Source organism: Mustela putorius, unplaced genomic scaffold, assembly GCF_011764305.1.
Source record: "Mustela putorius furo isolate JIRA1106 unplaced genomic scaffold, ASM1176430v1.1 tig00000174_pilon_pilon_pilon, whole genome shotgun sequence".
Taxonomy (NCBI): Eukaryota; Metazoa; Chordata; class Mammalia; order Carnivora; family Mustelidae; genus Mustela; species Mustela putorius.
The window spans coordinates 39,752,165-39,771,707 of record NW_025421304.1 but is presented as its reverse complement, the minus strand read 5'-3'; the positions used below and the strand labels follow the sequence as shown (position 1 = coordinate 39,771,707).

Below are 19,543 nucleotides of genomic sequence, written 5' to 3'. Positions count from 1 at the left end.
GCAGGCGCTGCTTGGGAGTCTAGGAATGAAAACCCAGAGAGAGAGAGGCTGGTGGGCCTACAGGCCGAGGTTTTCAGGAGCTGCCTGAGGAGGGAGAGCAGATTTTGCACACAGGGCAGCTGCTCGACTGGTCTACTTTTTCCTATGCCCCTCCCCCCAACTCGGGAAAGGTTAAAGGACCCCACAGTGTCCCCAGGAGAATTAATGAGACGATGTATGAGTGGACCTTTGGTGATTATGTTGTTTCCATGCAGATTTGTTGATGATAACAGAATTCCCACTCTGGTGAGGGGTGCTGCTAGCGGGGGAGGCTGTGCAGGTGTGGGGGCACGGAGGCTAGGGGAATTCTCTGTACCTTCTACTCAATTTTGCTCTGACTCAAACGCTGCCCGAAAAGCTAAAGTCTATTAAAAAAAGGTAGACAAGTCTAGGTTTTTGGAAATCTAGTGTTATGGAAAACAAAATGGACTCGGTAAAATGGGAGATTGTATCAGGAAGACGATATTAAAGGTAAATTGCATAGACTGTGAAAGATGTTCACCGTATCTGATAGACCATTCATCCATCACGGAGGGAAGATAATCACAAAGTGGGAAGGGGGAGGGCAGCGGCCACCGTCGCCACCTTCCCAGCCCCTCCCTCCCACTCCCGCCAGGACACTTCTTCTTCCTTCATTTTGGTACAAACACCCTGACTGCCCCTCCCCCATCCCCATGACAGTCCGCCTGTCCTCAAGGTCCACCATCCCCTGGTACGCGGGGGTGCTCTGAGTCACTCACATCTGACTCTGGGCCCGCACAGACCACTGGGACCCAGGCTCCCACCTCACCTACTTGTGACCTTGTCTGATTTTGTGAGCTGCTACAGAACCTTCCTTTGTTTTTGGCTTTTTTTTTTTCAGAGTCACTTTCTCCTATTGGTCCCCAACCCCAACAGGTAAAGAGCCCGTTTTGGAAACAGGACACTATCGGGAAACACACCTTACTAATGCTCGGTGGCAGGTGCCGAGGGTCAGGGCCTGGGGGTTCAGCTCCTGCCCCCAGCCGCTGCGACCTGCAGAAATGCCTGCAAAGGTGGACAGCACGGCTCGCAGAAGGTCCTGGTCCTGCCCGCCAGGGTTAGGTCCGCAGAGATAAAGCAGATGGGCTCCCGAAACCGAAGCGGAGACTACAAGGACGCATTGTCCAGTCCCCGTCGCGGGAAGGGGACGTTAGCCTCCGAGGAGGAAGCAGAGCCAGAGTTCGCCCTAAGTAACTGGGCGCAGAGCACGGGAACAGCCCCGGGCATTTTTACGTGGAATTTAATATTTACGCCAGCCTGAACTCGTGGCAGTAAAGCTCTGTTTCCTGTCTTCTGGGGAACGAGGTGGGGGCATTCCCCAGCGAAGGTAGGCAGGCGTGAATGAAGAAGGCTTTGAATGACAGCAATAAAACCCCGCTCTCGCTTTATCCCGTCCTCGCCGGAAAGGCCTTGCTCAGCCAGTAACAATTACCTGAGATTACACACCACATGCACGAACAGGCCGGTTCGCAGGGCGCGCTCGTGCTTTCTCCGTTCACTTACAAACCCAAGACGGATGGAAAAGGGAGCTGAAGAAACGTCCAAGAACTAAAGACAAAGGCGGTTTCCCTAGCCCAGGACGAAAATAGATGGGAATCATCAGAACCCTCTCCTTACAGGAGGCCAAGGAGGCATCCCCCTGCCCACCCCCAAAGCCGCTCCATGTAAACCAAGAAAATCCACAGTCTCCAGGATGTCAGACCCGCTGCATATCTAGGATATCACAGATATTCAACAGTCCCGGAGTCTTATTTTGTGATGCTGAGCATGATACGGTGACATTATATAGTGACATTATAAGCAATGTTTTAAAACTGTCTATCCTCCTAATAGTAGAGAATCTTTATCAACAGGTAAATCCCCTCATCTTTAGTGACAGACAGAAGGCATCCCGCGGTCGGTGGGCTGGTGACGGGGTATCTGCACGGCATTCAGCTGCAGGAACTGGAGGAACCGTGTCCCCATCTCTCCCCGCTTCTGTTCCCCTCCCCGGCGAGAGCAATCTGGACTTAGGAGAGCGTGCTCAGGTAGCTGGTCACTTTGAAAGAAGCTTCATAGTTTTTTGTTTTTTGTTTTTTTTTAAATATATACCAGTTATATATCACTGAGAGTACAGATTTTACATCTGCTGAGTATTTCTGTCAATAATAAGAGCCGTGTTTTAAGGACACGAATATTACTGGCAAGTCGGGGAGGCGATGTGATGTTCTCAACATTTCTAACAGCCACAGTAAGGCCCGAAGTGCCTTTCCCTACCCCAAGACTTGCAGTGGCTGTGACTGTGGTAGCTTCTGCTACATGTCCCCCCCCCGCCTCCAGTCAGACCACCTGGCTTTGCTCTGGGCAGCCAGCCTCCCACCAGGCTTTGGGGGAGGCTGCTTCTGCACTGGTCCTCTGGGTCTGACATAGGACTCTGGCGTGTGGTTAGTGTAGACTGGAGCCCTGGTGTGCTCTGGGCCAGGAGTGCTGCTGGAAGCCGGGGGAGGAAGCTCCTTGGGGATGCAGAGCTCCTGAGCCGTGCACCTCGAGTTCCTGCTGGCGGTTCGCTACTTGATGTCAAGTTCTGTTTGAGAGCAGAGCGGCGGGGGAGTGGAGTAAACGTGCAGGAGGAGAGAGGACCCCGAGAGGTGCACCATTGTGGCACTCGCAGGGCTGACATCCTGGCCGGCTGGTGGGCGCCCCTGCCAACGGTCTCTAAATGGGTATTTATTTGCCTTGCACACTCAGATCCTGCTCTGAGTTGGACTCAAATCACACCTTCCCCTGGATTTCCCAGTTATGGGAGCTAACCAAGTTCCCTTTTATTCTCATGCCATCTTGAGTTAGGTTTCATTTGAAACTACAACAGCCCTGAGGGATGACTCCACCACCGTCCGTGGGAGTAAAAGCCTCGGGAGCAGCCTTTCTGACCGTGGACTTGAAAGTGACACCTTTTCTCTTAGGGGAGGGGAATTCAAGAGCTGCAAAGGCCCCTTCTTGGAAATGCCCTTCCCTCCCCAACCCTGTAGTGCTCACGAGGAACCAGCTCAAGCTCATCAATAATAAGTCAACGCAATGTCATTCCCCATGAGAAGGAGGAGTCTTCCCCCGGGACTCAGGTGAGGCAGTGGACACTGTCCCGTGGAGATGGGAGGTGATGGAGGATGCCCGACAACTTGGGGAGCTTCCCTGCAGGGGGACCGTTTCTAGTGGGGCTGGATTAGTCCACCTCTGCCTGCGGGGTCAGTGGGGACGGGGGCGTGGTGGGCAGAGAGAGGATCAGACGAAGCTGGGGTGAATGGGGTCGGGGGTGAGGGAGGCACTTGCCCCTGAGTCGGGTTCCTGTGTTTGCTGTCAGGTGATGGGCACAGGCTGACACGCCATGCTCCCTGGCCGCTGGCTCCATCCATACTCTGTTCATTAGCAGAAAGCCTCGAGGGCTCAGACGGTTCTGAATGGAGGCACCTGCACCCCGAATCCCAGTGTTTGAAAGCAAAGATCCCTCTGCTTCACATTTCTTTACCAGTGGCTTAGAAATGCACCGTCCCTCAGAATCGCGTGGCAGAATGTTTTTTACCCTTTTAATAAAAATCCAAGTGATGTACCAATGAACTTAATAGGGCTGAATTTTTATAGAAGCAGTGTGGTTTGATACACCTCTCTCTATGTTCATTACGCCTGTGTTTCACATACTACGTGGCAGACGGGACGAGCGGCGAGCTGAGCAGAGAGTCTCGCTACCCAGAACCAAACAACGTCTGTTAACACTGAAAATCGAGTGGCAATATGACCTTTTTCCAGGAAGGGGGAGTTGGAATAATGCAGGTAGAACAGAAAACACTACCTCTGACTCTGCTGCAAGGCGCTCTGCCCCGTCGGTGCGCTGCCCCTGGGAGGGGTACGCCCGGGAACATGGAATAAAATGGAATGGGGAGCTGCCCTCCTGATTCTCGCCCCAGGAGTCTCCTTTCTCCAATACACAGTTCACTGAGGGAAGATACGGGGGTTTTGCTTTATTTCTATTTTTTCTTAGCCACATGCCTCATTTTCCATCAGCCCGGCTGCACAGAGAATAGAATCTACTTGTGGATCTGAGCCCAGCCGGCCCCCACACAGGGGTGCGTGCGCGGTCCCGAGGGCTGGTTCTCAGGACACGGTGAAATCCGCCAGAAATCTGATGGGCACTGAGGTGCAGGGATTCTCTCATACCTGCCCAAGGCCCCTTGAAAAGGCGCTGCTCTGAATTCTAATGGTGTCTGTTACGCGCTGAATTGTATCCCCCAGATTCTTACACTGAAATCCTAACCTCCTGGCACCTCAGAATGGGATCGTATTTGGAGACAGGGTCTTTAAAGAGGTGATGGAGTTAACATGAGTCCCAGCTTGCATTTTCCCCGTGTTGTTTGCTCACAATAGATTGTGCACAAAGGGGGGTTTTCTTCCTCTGGCCTGCTTGACTAGTTACGAGGCACATGACCACGGAAGAACAGAGAAGACTAGACTATTGACTATTGACTATTGGCTTCTCATGGAACGTCCCAGAATCTCCCTGTGCCCGAATTCATGAGAACTACTAACTGGAGAACCCAGGGAAGGGCCTCTTCAGCTGTTCCACACTCGGGACGTGGCCCAGTGTGGTGGCCTATGCTGCAAGCCAGGGCGTGCTGTGGCCACTTTGCTGTTCCCAGGGTCCAGGTCACTGGGTCCATGTTCTGGCAGCCAGGAAGGGAGCTCTTCCTCGAATTCTGCCCTGTCCATCCCAGTTGGGTCTGCTGGAGCGGACTTCCTCCTCCTTCCAAAAGCTGCAAGATGGCGATCGTGTCTGTCCCTCTTGTGTTCCTTCTCCAGGCCCAGCTTCTTCCATGTGCCTCATATCAGAGGGTTTCGAGCCTTGCCTGTCCTTACTAACAAACGTCCTAGTCCTTTTTACTGAGTGCTTACGAGGTGGCAGTCGCTATGCGAAGCCCTTTGTGCTTGTGGAGGTCAGACACATCACGATCTTGGGAATGCCATCTGAGATGAAGATACTCAGGCTTGGGGAGGCCACCTCTGTTTCCCCAAGTTTCACGGTTGCTAAGTGGCTGGATAGTCTGGTTTTCTGTGATTCCAAAGTCCTCTCTGCCCCGACCTCTTTTAAAATTGTGGCAAAATACCCATAAAGATGAACTACCTTAACCATTTTAGGTGTACAGTTTGGTGCTATCAAGGGCACGCATCATATTGGGTGACCCCAACCACACCATACAACACAGAAGTCTTCTTGTAGAACTAAAACTCTAACCGCTCAATAATGAGCTCCCATCCTGGTGCTCTGCCCATCCCCCACCCTCATAACTGGTGACCACCCTCCTAGCTGGTGTCCCTATAAATTCAACTACTCTAATGACTCATATGAGTGGAATTGGATAGGATTTGGGTTTTTGTGGCTGGCTTATTTCACGGAGCAGAATGTCCTCAAGGTTCATCCCTGTTATCATTGGTGTCAAAAAGTCCTTCCTTTTTAAAGACTGAATAATATTCTATTGTCTGTACATGACACGAGGGCTTATCCATTCACCTATGGATGGATGCCTGGGTTGCTTCCAATTTTAGCTAATGTGAATAACACTGCTATAAATACGAGTGTACAGATATTTCTTTGAGACCCTGCTTTCAATGATTTTTGGTTCTCAGAAGTAGAATTGCTGGACCAAATGATAATTCCATTTTTAATTTTTTGACGAATCATCATCCTGTTTTCCATGGCAATGGTACCATTTTAAATTCCCACCAACAGTGCATAGAGTTCCAGTATCTCCACATCCTTGGCAACACTTGTTATTTCTTTTCCTTCCTTCTTGTCTCTTCTCTTTTCTTCCTCCCTCCCTCTCTCTCTCTTTCTTTTTATTCTAACGAGTGTAAGTTCGTATCTTGATGTAGTTTTGCTTTGCATTCCCCTAATGATTAGTCCTGTTCGGCATCTTTTCATGAGCGTACCGGCCATATGCGGATCTTCCTTGTAGAAATGCAAAGTCCTCCATGTGACGATCTCAAACAGAACCTTTTCCCGGGTTGCTCTCCTTGAACACACTTGAGTCTGGCAGCAACCCTCTGAAAAAGAGACGCCCAGAGCAGCACGGAAGCCTGGCTCACAGGATGGTGGCCCCAGTTCCATATGCCCGTCGTTTTACTTGGAGATTCTCTTGGCTTCTCTCAGAGCCAGAAGATACCTTTGCCCAAGACTGAACTTGCAGTCAATGAAAGTCTCCAGGCCCTTGAAAGTTGCCTTGAACTGGTGTAAAGCCAGCTCTCTCGTTTTGAGTCAGAGGACATTTGGCCATGTTTTAGCCTATTGTTCTATCACAGGGTCTCTTGACCTTGGCACTGCTGACTTTTGGGGCTGGATAATTCTTTTTTTTTTTTTTTTTTTTTACAAAGGGGCTGAACTATACACTGTGGGAAGTTCAGCTGTAATTCTGGCTTTTGCCTGTTCAGGGCTGGTTGCACCCCCTCCTAAATGTTCTAGATGTTGCCCGATGTCATGGCAATATCACCACCGATGAAGAACCACTCTTCTAGTATATTTCAGACATCTAAAGATGGGTGACTTCTTCTTCTTCTTTTTTTTACAGTGTGGGGATATCCAAGATTTTCTAGTAATAAATAATGTCTCTTAAAAGTCTCTGTTCTTTCCATGAATCCAGACAACTATAGAAAGAGGTGGACATAATGAACTGGGAAAGAGACAGGGTCAGGAACTGAGAAGAACACTTCCCAATAGATTTGCCATTTATCTGACACGGACAGGGGACCACCGAATGCAGAGCGAGCACTTGGATTCTGTTACATGGGATGATGAGGTCCACGAATCAAATATTTATTTCCTTGTCATGAGAATGAAATTATTCATTTCATTCTCCTACCAGCACGCTTGACTAGCTCTGGACAAATATAAACAGGTCTGGTTTAAGAGGCTCACCGCGGACAATGGCAGAGCATTGACGTTCTAGACAGAGAAATATACAAGGTCCTGGTGGACATAAGGATGATTGAGACACATGTCCTGAGGCAAGGCAGGGTTTCCCAAATAACAATCAGTGCCTACAGGACGCTCGGTGTGGGAGATGTGAGGTGTGTGTATGGGTAAGGCTGGGTAGGCAGTGCGAATCAAAGGGAGATTTCTAGCGACTCTCTTCGATCGGAAGAGAGAAAAGGATGGCAGCTGTAACAAACGTCTGTGGTTGCTGTAACAAATTTCCACAAACCTAGTGACTTAAAACAATGCAAGTTGATTATCTTGGCGTTCTCAGGTCAGAGTCTAAAATCAAGGTATGGGCAGGGCTGCCTTCCTTCTGGAGGCTCTAGGCATGAATCTGTTCCAGTGCTCTCCATGGCACCCAGACAGAGGTGCACCTATTCCTCTTCTCAGGGTCTCTTTGTTGCCTGGTCCCAACCTCTCATCACACCTTCGCCAGCTCTGACCCTCATACCTCCCTCTTACGAGGATACTAAGGTTATGTTGGCCCCCCCCACCCCCATGGTCCAGGGTCGGGTTATGGCTCAAGAGCCCTAATGAGTCACAGCACAGAGATTCTCTTTACCCCAGAGGGTCACAGATTTGGAGGTTCCAGGGACTGGAATGGGGGCATCTTCAGGGGCTGGGGGGCCGATTCAGCATAGCATGGTGAGCAGGAAGAGAAGGCATGAAGGCTGTGAATTCACAAAGGATGTGGCTAAGAAGACGGCAGGTTCTTGCTAAGATACAGATCACCTGATCTACTGAACAAGCGGGTTAACATCCGCTGTGCGGGAGAAGCTCCTTTAGGGCCCCATCCATCCCTTCTCCTTTTGCCTCGCCACCCCAATCCCCCGAGCAGAACTGATGTGCCACCAACATGGGGCCACGGCAAAAGGAGGTACAGCTGGGCCATCCCTCTGTCTGTCATTCATCTGCTGCCCAGAGGACACAGCTTGTTTCTGACTACTGTGGTGACAAGCAGCAGGAGACAGCCGAGAGAAGCTGTCAACAGCAGAGAATGGAGAGCAAGCCCTCCCCAAGACTGGGTACCAAACGTGCCTTCACCCCAACCCTACGGACAGTCAGCAGTGGCCTTCCTGAGTTCTCAAGGGCACAAGCTCCAGCTTGGAAGAAACAGAAAATGTTTGCTAGGATATTAGAAGAGGCTCATGTCCGGGGAACTACAGCAGGAGGGCACTGGCTGGGAGGGGTTGTTGCTAAGCTGCATGGTTCCCAGCACATGTGTGTAACCTCTTGTCCTCAGCTGCGTTTTCTGCAAAGTGGGGACAGTAGGCCCTGTCTTGGGGTTGTTGAGAAGACGAAATGATGAAACATGCAGAAAATGCCTGGTACTTAGTAGTTGCTCAATAAGGCTTAATTCCGTTTTTCTTTGGCTTTCTATCTGATATCACTGCTTTTCTTTTAAAGTCATACATCTTAATAATAAAAAAAAAAAAAAACCTTTATTTTTGTAGTTTATTTTCTTGGTGACTCCTGGAGGGAGGTACAGAGGTCACGGGATGACAGGTGGAAAGCCCAGAAGACAGAAAGCCTCGAAGTGCAGTGAAATGTTCAGTTCATTTACTAGCCTAGAACGATCACCCGAGAAACCTCAAATTCCATCCTCATAGTCTGTTGAAGCACCAGAGGAGTGAACAGTTTAGCAAACTTTGTGAAAATACACAAGCCCATATAACTTGAAGGGGGGAACTTTGGGTTCAGAGACAAGTCATCAGACGATGTCAGAAAAATCTGGATGTTTCCAAGTTAACGCTGGCCCCTCTAGGAAGTCCAAACCATAGGTATTAGCCATGTGCTGGAGGCCAGCTTTGATGGTGCGTAACAATCGGCGTGATTTCATTCACACACCGAAACCATTTTCCTGAAATTGGACCCTTATTATTAAGTTAATAGAAAAAAATTCCAATTGAACCTTGGAAGATTTTTTTGGCTATTACAGTAACATAGATTTCAATTTGGTGGAAAGTGAGCACTGAAGGCTTTCAACAATTTTCCAACAGAGCTTAAATTCAGTTCTAAGAACAGTCCCTATGTCATCGCCAGGGAAGGAAGGAGTCCTTAGTCCCTGGAAATGCACTAAGGGAGCAGTACCCCTGTCCCCTGCATCTGGGCCCAGAGTGGCAGGGTTGTGGTGGGCTGGGTTGCAGAACGAGTCCCCAACTGGTGTGGGAGCAACGCATGCCTTGTTGAGTTCACGCGCCGGGCACGCGGTCAAGATGTCCCTCCACACCCTAACCTGCCCTTCCCAGGACACGAGTCTCCGCCTGTAACTGGCTTGTCCCATGGGATTTGAAGAACTATCTGAGTGCTCCCATTCTGGCCTTATGGCGAGAATGACAGTGCCTTTTATTGTCCTGGTTGGGGTAATCATTGTTATTTTTGTTCATCATATCGGTTGTCTGAACAGCCCAACAACAGCAGATTGAAAACTCCACCTGAGAGAAAAAACGTTTGACACACACATCTCTCCCTTCACTCACTCAAAGTGCTTTTCTCTTCCAGATCGTTTGGAAATCAGTTGCAGGCGCACAGGGCAACATGCGCTCCAGCCCCCTTCCCTAAATGCTCCTGGGAGAAGGGCCCTTGTCTTTTTTTTTTTTTTTTTTTTTTAAAGATGCCAGGAAACGTCTTTATAGGACCTACAGAGGGGAAAGGCTTTTTCATTTCTCCTTGTAAAGAAAAGTGCTGTCTGCAGGGTTAGCTAGATGGACTTTCCCAGGATGTATTTTGTGCAGCTGAATGGATGTTCTGACAGCGGAACGGGATGCGTCCCGGGTGACAAGTGCTCGTTTGCGCCCAAGACAGGCTCAGGGGCCCGGTGGTCCAGGCCCGTGTTCGCGGTCCTCTAAGATTAGAAAAGGAACCCGGTGCCTCTGGGCGAGTCTACGGAGAGAACGACGAGCTTCCTTACGGTGCCCTTGTTTCTTGCTTCTTTAAACAGTTATTTTTCGGTTTATAAAGGCGACGTGTTCAGCCTAGAATACTTGACAATACAAAAGCAGAGGGGGAAGAGAGAGAAGAAAACCTGTCCATGCTTCCAGGAACCCGAGAGAATCACTCCCAGCCTAGTGGGTTATTTTATTCAGGAGCGTCTCTACGTGGGATTTAAATAATTGGGGTCGTACAGGTTTTGATATCCCACTTTTTCTGTTTCACTTTGTATCGGGAACAATTTCCCCTGGCTTAACAGTTCTTACAAAACCGGGGCTTACTGACGGTACATTAGTCTGTCACAGGGCTTGGCCCACTATTTATTCAACCCGCCTCCTGTTGGGGGACACTCAGGCTGTTCCCCAACTTTCTGCTGTCAGGAACAAGGCTCCAGTGGAGAACTCTGCAGGAAGATCCCTGCTTCCCGGTACCCAAGCCTGACACCACCATTTCTGATGATTTCTTGGAGATGGATTCCTAGGAGTGGAATTACTTGTCTTGGAGAGTAGGACTGTTGGGGAAAGGCTGCTACATAACACAACACGGCTTTCAGACTGTGTGCCAACGTGCCTTCCTCGCCTTAACTCTGTTTTAAAATCACTACTCGTGGCCCTTTCCTGTGCCCTTTTAAGGCTGACAAATTGCCTGAAGAGGCTAACACAGAAGCGTAAAGTAAGTCTCCATAAAACCCAGGGAAGAGATTGTAGAACTCCTCTTTGGATCCTGTCTGGAGTCACAGCTGAATCAGAGGGAAATTTTCTTTTGGTTCAAGCACTTTGGTGATGTTAAGATTTTATGAATCTTAGAGCACGTGCACGTGATGGAGAGCGCAGGTCCGCAGCACGGCGGGGACGGGGCAGAGGAAGACACCTTGCTGAGCAGGAAGCCCACCTCGGGGCTCCATCCCAGGCCCCGGGGATCATGACCCGAGCCCAAGGCAGATGCTTAACCTACCAAGCTACCGAAGAGCTCCTTTGTGATATTTTTATTCAGTTCCTAGCACAGTGATGAATGTAAAGCTAACCGTAGTTTGAGGATACCTCCAGAGATGCTTACCTTTGAAGGTGGGGAAAAAAGTCTACACAAGGTGTTTTCTGTTTGAAAGGTCATTTGGAATTTTAAAAAAATAAAAAAATAAATAAGTAAATAAATAAAATAAAATCACTACTCGACTCGGTGCCTTTTCCTCGTTGCAGAGGCCTGGCCAAGAGGTGGGCGAATCAGGGAGGGAAGCTCTCACTAGCCTCGTTATTGGAATCCCGGAGATGCGGGCTCTTAGGTCCGGCGGATGGGCTGGGGAACACTGCCCATTATTCAGAAGGTCTTGGGCTTTGTTCTCGTGACCTGCCCCTCATCCCTGCCTCAAATTCCACGTGCACCCCAGGCACATGTGGCAGTTTCTATCGGGGAATCTCTGGGGCCCGTGTCGGTGCTGCTGGTGCTGGTGCCCGAAGGGGCCATGCATGGTTCCTTGCTACCTCTCCGCACCCCGCAGCCTCCGTGCTCGGAAAGCCTCTCCTCTCCGGCGAACCACCTCCTCCGTTCCAGAGTTAATTCTTAAGATGGAGGGAGCCCAAGGGAAGGCAGAAGGGGGACCATCCCTGGGGGAAGGATCCAGAGCAATTGGTTTGCCCTCGAGCATCTCCTGGCCAACATGATTTTTCTACCTGGGTGTCCAGGTGGGCTGCATTTCTCAGCTTCCCCTGCAGCTAGGCTGGGGTCTCAAGGCCACTTCTGGCTCCAGCCACAAAGCCCCCAGAAGACCCGCCTCCTCTTTGGTGCACAGCGACCCCGCAGGCCACACCCGGAAGGGACAGCCCCGGAAGGTGGAGGAAGCCAAGGAGGTCTGATGCTCAAATGATGGGGCCGGAGCCATCTGGCCCCGCCCCTTTCTCATCACTGGCAGTGAGTGATCTGAGGGAACAATAACTATTGTGTTAAGCTGTTGAGACTGGGGGGCTGTCCTTGCTAGGACGCTCACTGACAATTTCCGTCTAACTGCGTACCTGTGTGCTGAAAGTTGGGTTAAGTTATGCAGGAAGGCGAAGCCCCCCCCGCTGGGACTGGGAGTGGTTGGGGAGAGACGGCTTGGAGGACAAGGTTTCGTTCGCAACAATTCTTGAAGGATTACAGTCATGGCTAATATGCACTGATTCCTACTATTTTCCAGATGCTGGGCTGAGAGCTTTGCCGGATCGGCCCGTATAATCCTTCCGATGACGCTAGGTATTATCTCCTTTTCCATCTGGAGAGAAGGAGACCAGCAGAGGCTAAGCGACTTGCCCAGAGTCCCACAGCTCTCAGAGGCAGGCCGGATATTAAATCCTGCATGCAAAAGCACCACTCTGACCACTATGCTCCTGCAGGTTTCAGCCACGTGGCTGTTATATGGAAGGAGATACGGGGGAGCCACTCGGTGCGCAGGGGCAGGGAGGGAGAGACGTGCAGAATACGTAGCATCGCAGACGGCAGGGGCTCTGGGTGTGATGGGCCCGGCTGTGGAGAGCTCTGGTGGGTCCTGAGGGAGTGGCTGGGGGCGGGGTGCCCAGGGTGCCCGTCTGAGCACGCAGACCCAGGAGAATGGGACATACGAGAGAGCCACCAGATGTTGGCAAATCCACACAGGGGGTCTGGACGGTCTTGTGTTAGCTTAAACACCTGTGCCCTCAAAGGCCTGTGCCCGACTTTGTGGGGAGAAGAGCTGCACCGGCAGGCTTGGCCTGCGCCTGGAGGTGGGCTCTGCGGTGGCACAGAGGACACACTCCCCGGATACATGTCACCCGAGCAAGCTGATGAGCGAAACACGCAAATACGTCATTTAGAGGAGAAATGCATCAGGAGCGCGGACCCGTCATCTGACTTCTGTAGGCAGCCCCCTCCCCCCTCGCTGGTCACCTGTCCCCTCGCCATTTCTGTTCCCAGACATCCTGACACCGAGGGCCTCACCCTCCCAGCGACGGAAGGTCAGTGACTGCAGCCCTCCCAGAATTAAGTAATGACAAAGTGAGTTATTATCCTGCCCGGCTTCTGCTGGGGACGTAATCTGCAGCCGGGACACCTTTCTGTTGGAACGCTCGCACCACTGTCTGGGCAGTGACATGAAAAATGTCCCCTAGCATTCCCCGGCTCGTGGCCCTACATCCTCAGTCCTGATGCCGCTCTTTGGGGGAGAACAGTGTGGTTTTGTTGAGAAGGAGGGGACGTGCAATTAGATTCCTCTTCAATGTTACATTCATCCTTGTTAATCAAAGATTAGTACCTCTTAAAAAATAAACACAGCTCAGGTCCCCAGGAAGCTGACAGTAGCTCCCACGGCCTGCTTAATGACACAAAATGAAACAAAACGTGCCTTTCTGCATCTTGAGTGTGGAATTAACACGATGAAATATAATGGCGGCCGGATCTGGGGGGGAGGACTAAAGGGGACTTTTAATTTGCTTCTTTATTCGGCTCTGTATTGGTGACTTTTTCTACAATGAGCATGCATTGCTCCTTAAAAGGCATTTAAAGGGGCGCCTGGGTGGCTCAGTAGATTAAGCCTCTGCCTTCGGCTCAGGTCATGATCTCAGGGTCTTGGGATCGAGCCCCACATCAGGCTCTCTGCTCAGTGGGGAGTCTGCTCCACCCCACCTCTGCTCTGTCTACTTGTGAGCCCTCTCTGTCAAATAAATAAATAAAGTCTTAAAAAAAAAAAGACATTTCAATAACTAAACATGAGAAATATGAGACTACACTCTGAAAACCTGTAAACAAAACAAGTAGAGGGAGACTTTGCCCAAACCCCACTCTCATTCCACTCCCCAGAAGGAACCCCTATAGTTGGCTGGATGTCTGTCCTTCCAGACGACTTCCCGAGTGTTTTCCATCGATTCCCATAACACCTATTAGATCTGGAAGCAACTTTTTATTTGCTTCCTTCCTGATTCTCTGTTCCCCAAGAGGAAGCGCTTGCTTGCTCGGTTCCTCTCCCACAACAGCACCCGGCACACAGTAGGTGCTCATTAAACAATTGTTGAAGTAGCTCAAGGCCGGGAAGGCCTGGATGGGGGGAGGCATGCTGTTAAAACCACCGGGGCCTTCTGGCGGGGGTGGGGGGCCCTTTTGGTCTTCAGATGGGTTTCCGTGTTCTATCTGCTAGAGGTGAGCCTGAAGCCCACTGGGGGGTGGGAGTTGGAGAGAACAAGTTACTCTGCAGAAGGTCCCCGTTTCTGCTCTTGAGGGAGAATCGGGACACAGGACACCGACATGGGCGAATCACAGAACAACTGTGCTGAGCGAAAAACGCCAGACAAAAAACAGTATGTGCTCTAGGAGGCAATTTATATCAAAATCTAGAAAACATGCTCTCCTCCTCCGAAGGGACTTGGCACCAACCCATGGATGCCCGAGGGGGATTGGGCGGGAGGGAGGGTCACAGAGGGGCAAGTAGGGGGGTGTGTGACAGGGAGAGACTGGAGAGAGGGGAGGAGTCACCATAGGTGCCAAGGTTGGGGTGCTTTGGGGGAACATATCCTGCAAAAATCACAGAGGGAAGGGGCAGTGAGAAGGATCTGCACTCGGGGACCGTGGGGATCCAGCCTGAAGCAATTTGGGGCCACGTCACCGTCTCCCCGTCACATCCTGATTCTGCTGGTGACGGCGAACGGGCACGCGCAGGCGTTTGTGCACACGCGCATGTGTGCGTACCTGGGTGGCAGGGGGACAGAGCAAAAGGGCGGGCGCAGGATGACGAGACAACGAGCAGCGGAAGGAACTTGTCAGGAGTGGACACGGGGAGCCACAGCGCGGGGCCTCTTTCTCCAGCCCTCTGGAACCTGCAGGAATCCTAGGGAAGCCTCTGGTCTGCTCCCGGGCAGGGTGTCAGGATTTATCACAAGCTTATTGAAGTCTCCAGGGCTGACATCTGGATGCTCAGAGGCTGCTTTTTTTTTTTAAAGGTTTCTTTTGAGGGTATTTCCTTAGGGTATTTTTTTTTTTTTAAAGATTTTATTTATTTATTTGACAGAGATCACAAGTAGGCAGAGAGGCAGGCAGAGAGAGAGGTGGAGGCAGGCTCTCTGCTGAACAGAGAATCCGATGTGAGGCTCAATCCCAGGACCCTGGGATCATGACCTGAGCTGAAGGCAGAGGCTTAACCCACTGAGCCACCCAGGCGCCCCATCAGAGGCTGCTTATTGAATGAATACAGGACTATTGCTTTGATCGGTTGTCAGAGAAGCAACTGCCGCCTTATTGAGTACTGACGATGGACATCGGACAAAGACTGATGGACCGTCACTGGGTAGATCACCTTGCATCCGGCTGGCACGTTTCACAATGCCTGTGTCCTGGAGTCACGCGTTTAGCAGGGGTTGGTTGACGGCTCTCTTTGGGGGCAGGCACCGTGCCAGAAGTTGGGGAGAAAAGAGTCTGTGTGACCCAGGCCTTTCTCAAAGGGCTCAGGGTGCGCAGAGACCCCATCACACAGGACCCCACACACATCACACAGAGACCTACTGCAGAGACTGGCAAACTGTGGTCCAGAGGCCAAATCTGGCCCTCTGCCTGTTTGTGTAAATAAAGCTTTATTGGAACACAGCCACGCCTATCAGTTGATGGGCAGCTTTTGCATTATAACGGCAGACTTGAGTAGTTGAGCCTGAGACCCTGTGCCCCACAAAGCCTCTATTCCTTATCATCTGACCCTTTATGGGAAAGATTTGCTGACTCGTACTCTCATAGCAGAAGCTGTAATGGAAGCAACAAGTCACTGGCCCCGCTTTCTATTAAAGCAGCTCTCTGTGTTCTAAGTGAGTGGGCTCGGTGGGTAAGAGTCTTCCCAGGACTACCTTTTTGGTCCAGAGAGAAGCCAAATGGCTTCCAAGAAAGGTGTTCTGCCCACCTCATGAGCTTCTCCGAGGCAGCAGCACCGTGAACACTTGGGCGACACCATCCCCCTACCAAGGGGGCCATGACCCTCCCCCCAGGAGGTTCGGCAGAGCCCAGGTGCTTGGGGCACCGGGAGAGAGGGAAGCATCGTTTATCTTCTCAAGCTCGAAGGGGAGGCTTGCACCAAAGAGGAGCATCGAATGATAATTAAACAAAAATACTGAATTGGCACTCATTCCCACTGTTTCTTAGAGTCAGACCCTGATGGAAATCCCTTTCTAGATTTTGCAAAAAGGAATTAAATATTAACCACCGGACAGGGTTCACTGTAGTCTAAAGCCTGCTGGAAAACTGGCTTTGATGATGACTGCTTATTTCCAATTTATTCATGAGTTAAACAAAAATTTGTTGACTGCCCGTGACGCATCAGGCATGGTTCAAGACTCCCGCGGCCCCTGGCTCCAAGGGGCTCACAGCCCAGGGGGACGGCAGACAGGTCGCCAGCGTGCAGGCAGGCAGGGGCCGTCCATTCTTGCTACCCCCCACAGCCCTGGTCTAGGCACCGGGGTCTAGGCACTAGGCATCGAGTGAGGGACCCCAGCCACTGCTCCTGGACCACACAGAGGACTAGGTTCCTGCGAGCCTCTGGTCACCTTTTTGTCAACTAAACCACCCATTGCCTAATTTTACGTGCGCTTCTGTTTAAAGACACTGTATGTCACACACATGGTTGATGGACAACATTGAACGCGTGGCCAGCAGACTGTAACTCGGTCGTGAAGGCAGCTCCTCTAGCACCGTCCCTGCCTTCCTGCACGGAGGAACACCAGGCAGCACCACTCCCAGGGCCATTGGAGACAGCAACATCGCCACCCGAAAGCCCGAGAATGCAAAAAATGTGGCGCCAAACAGACCTCGAGGGCACGCTGCTTTACTGTACGAGAGCGGAGACAAGAAAGCCGAGCATGGCTTGTTCTGACCTCAGCTGGAAACATGTGTGACAAGCGTCTCCGCTTTGCTGCTGTTCCACGCGTATCCGCACGTGACCACGAAAACGCCGCCAGTATTTTGGGTTACAATTAAATTTTAGCATGTTGCCTTTGCAAATACAGCAGGTGTGAATAATGAGGCTGGGTGCGATTCGAGGCAGGCAGAATAATTTCTTTTTCTTTCTTTTTTTTTTTTTTTTTTTTTTTTTTTGCGGGGAGCATGATTTCTGTACAGTTCTGAAGAGGGAAGAAGACACCGGGGATGGGCCACACGCGTGCAGCGGGGAGAGGCGAGAGAAAGGGAGAGAGAGAGAGAGAGAGAGAGAGAGAAGCCATCAGATGGCCAGACCAGCAGAATACTGCATGGACAGACACTCGGAGGAGGACAGCTTGGAAGAGGGACACCAGCAGGGACAATGATGACCGTCCAGGTGAGCAGGGTGTGGGTTACACCAAGCGCACTCAGCGGAGTCCCAAGAACGCAGAGACTGAAGACGTCGTCGCTAAGATGAGTAGATGTACCTTCCCGGTAACGAGACGATCTATGCATTATTTATTTTGTGAGCTGGAGAGGTCTAATTTTTAGACAGTAAGGGTGAAATACCTTACAGTAATCCCTCGCCCACAGAGGCTCTTTGGCAGCTGCTCAGAGAACAGCTCATTTCCATTCCAGAGAACAGCTCGTTTGTGGGCATCCCATGAAGGACACTCAGAAGGACACCAGCGGGGGCCCTAAGAGCCATTTTTTTCAGCTCTTCTCTCTCTACTGGGTCCTCTGGTTTTCCCATCTCTGTAGATTTCGAAAGAAGCCCCAGACACAAAGAATTCAAGGGGGAGAACAGAGAAAACACTGACCCTCTGAACGCCGACCCTCAGCTTAGCTGGAGAAATAAAGAACCTAATCGGAATAGAATTTTAAAGATATTTTATGGGACTTAAGGAGAATGCACGTTGCACTGTTGCAGATTTTTTTTTTTTAATGATGGTTTCCCCTTTCTCAAAATAAATAATTTCCTTATTAAAAAACTCTTGGACATAAGCATGTCTGAATTAGAATCCTGTCCCTTCCACTCACTAACTTTCCGACCCTGACATATCTGGGTCCCTCGCTTCCTCTTCCGTCGGGTGGGGGTGACCACACCCACTGCCCCGGCATCGGCGTGGGAATGAGATAAAGCACCGGGATTTCTAGATGTTGTATTTAGTTGCGTCTCACATTTGCCTCTCCTATTATTTCGTTGTGTTTTACTTATGTTCAAGGTTCCTGTTCTTCCCCCCCCTAATCATCTTAAACATTATTTTACGGCCTCATTTGTTTTTATTTGTATTTATTTATTCAGTCCACAGATCTCTCTTGCTTTCCTTTGGAGCCCGGCTCTGGATTCTGTGGGTGAGGAAGGTTACAGTTCTCCCGTCATTTCTCACTCTTGTGGAAAGGGCATCTGCTTCTGCCCGCGCCACCAGGATGCACGATCAGGCCTGGCGCAAAGGGTCTCCACGCAGTCTAGGGTTCGGCCGAATGCACGTTCACACCTGCCCCCGAGCCACAAAGTCACAGAGCATTTCTGATCCCTTCTTTTCAATCTGCTGAAGAAATGGGCCCAACGGGGCAGAATGGCCTTCACAGTCTGTGCTCCTACCCTATCAGAGCTGGCAGCAAAAGGAAAAATCAGCACCACTGATCCTACTTTACTTATAAATTTGATATTTTGTTTAGCATGGATTTTCGTATGAATTTTGACATGAAAAATATTGTCTGGGTAGATTGTTTGTCTTGATGGCTGGGTTTTCTGGCACATCCTAAAAGCATGTGCCCCAGGAGACTGTGTCACTCACGGCCCCCCTGTTCTGAGAACACCCAGAACTCCACAGTCTTCCTCCAGAGCCACGCCTCCTTTATCATTCGCCACAGCGTCCCGGGTTCCCCTTTGGACAGACCCCTGTTTCGGGTGGTGGTGGTGGGAGGTAGCCACCCGCTCCCCTACTTGCCTGGTTGCAGGGGGACTGGCTTGGGGACGTGCAGCTGAACTCTGGCAAATCTGACTTTCTCTCACTGTGCAGGGTCGGGGTGGAGGGGCCCTGCTTTCACCCCGGGAGGTGTAACTGGAGTGCCAGGCTGCTCCCTTGGGGGTAGCCCCGATAGCCTCCCCTGCTCGGTTCTCTTTGGTGGCCACTCATTTTTTCCCCCTGGTTTATCCTCTGGCCTCCTGTCCCTTCTGTGGTCCCCGATATCAATCGAGTGACTTCTTGTATTCCACTTAATCTCGCTGATGTTGATTTCTGCTGCTTGGCGCCACGGATGCCGACAGGTCCTTGAACGGGAAGTAATCAGAGGCGCTGAACTGTAATGCCCACTCCTGCTCCCTGGTTAAGTCTCCTCTGCTGCATCTCTGTCCAACACAGTCGCCCAGATCCTCAACTTGTTTGGGGAACAGAGTCTCTACTAGTCACGGTGTTATTTGCACGGCATCAGAGGCTTTGCAGAACATCTTAAAATATTGACCCATTTAATCCCGATGCTCAAACCAGGAACAGTTTTACTAGCAGAAAATAGGACTGTGCTACACACGCTCTACAATGATTGCGAAGTCGAGCACAGCCGTCTGTCAGGAAGCTGGGCTGCAACCCTCTGAACGTCAGCCATCTGCAGGTGCTGCTCAGTAACGGTTCACCAGGCAGCCCTGTGCTCTGTCCTCTC

The 19,543-nt window shown here is 50.8% G+C and overlaps 1 protein-coding gene and 1 non-coding gene across 2 annotated transcripts in view; one reads left to right on the top strand and one right to left on the bottom strand.

Moving 5' to 3' along the window:
• The window catches only part of CDH13 (cadherin 13), a 981,609-nt gene that overhangs the window by 55,181 nt on the left and 906,885 nt on the right, over positions 1 to 19,543 (bottom strand). The gene's annotated exons all lie outside the window — the stretch shown is intronic.
• LOC123391097 lies at positions 10,608 to 10,729 on the top strand. The gene has a single exon (XR_006605722.1). It is a non-coding gene; the product is annotated as a small nucleolar RNA SNORA26 (small nucleolar RNA).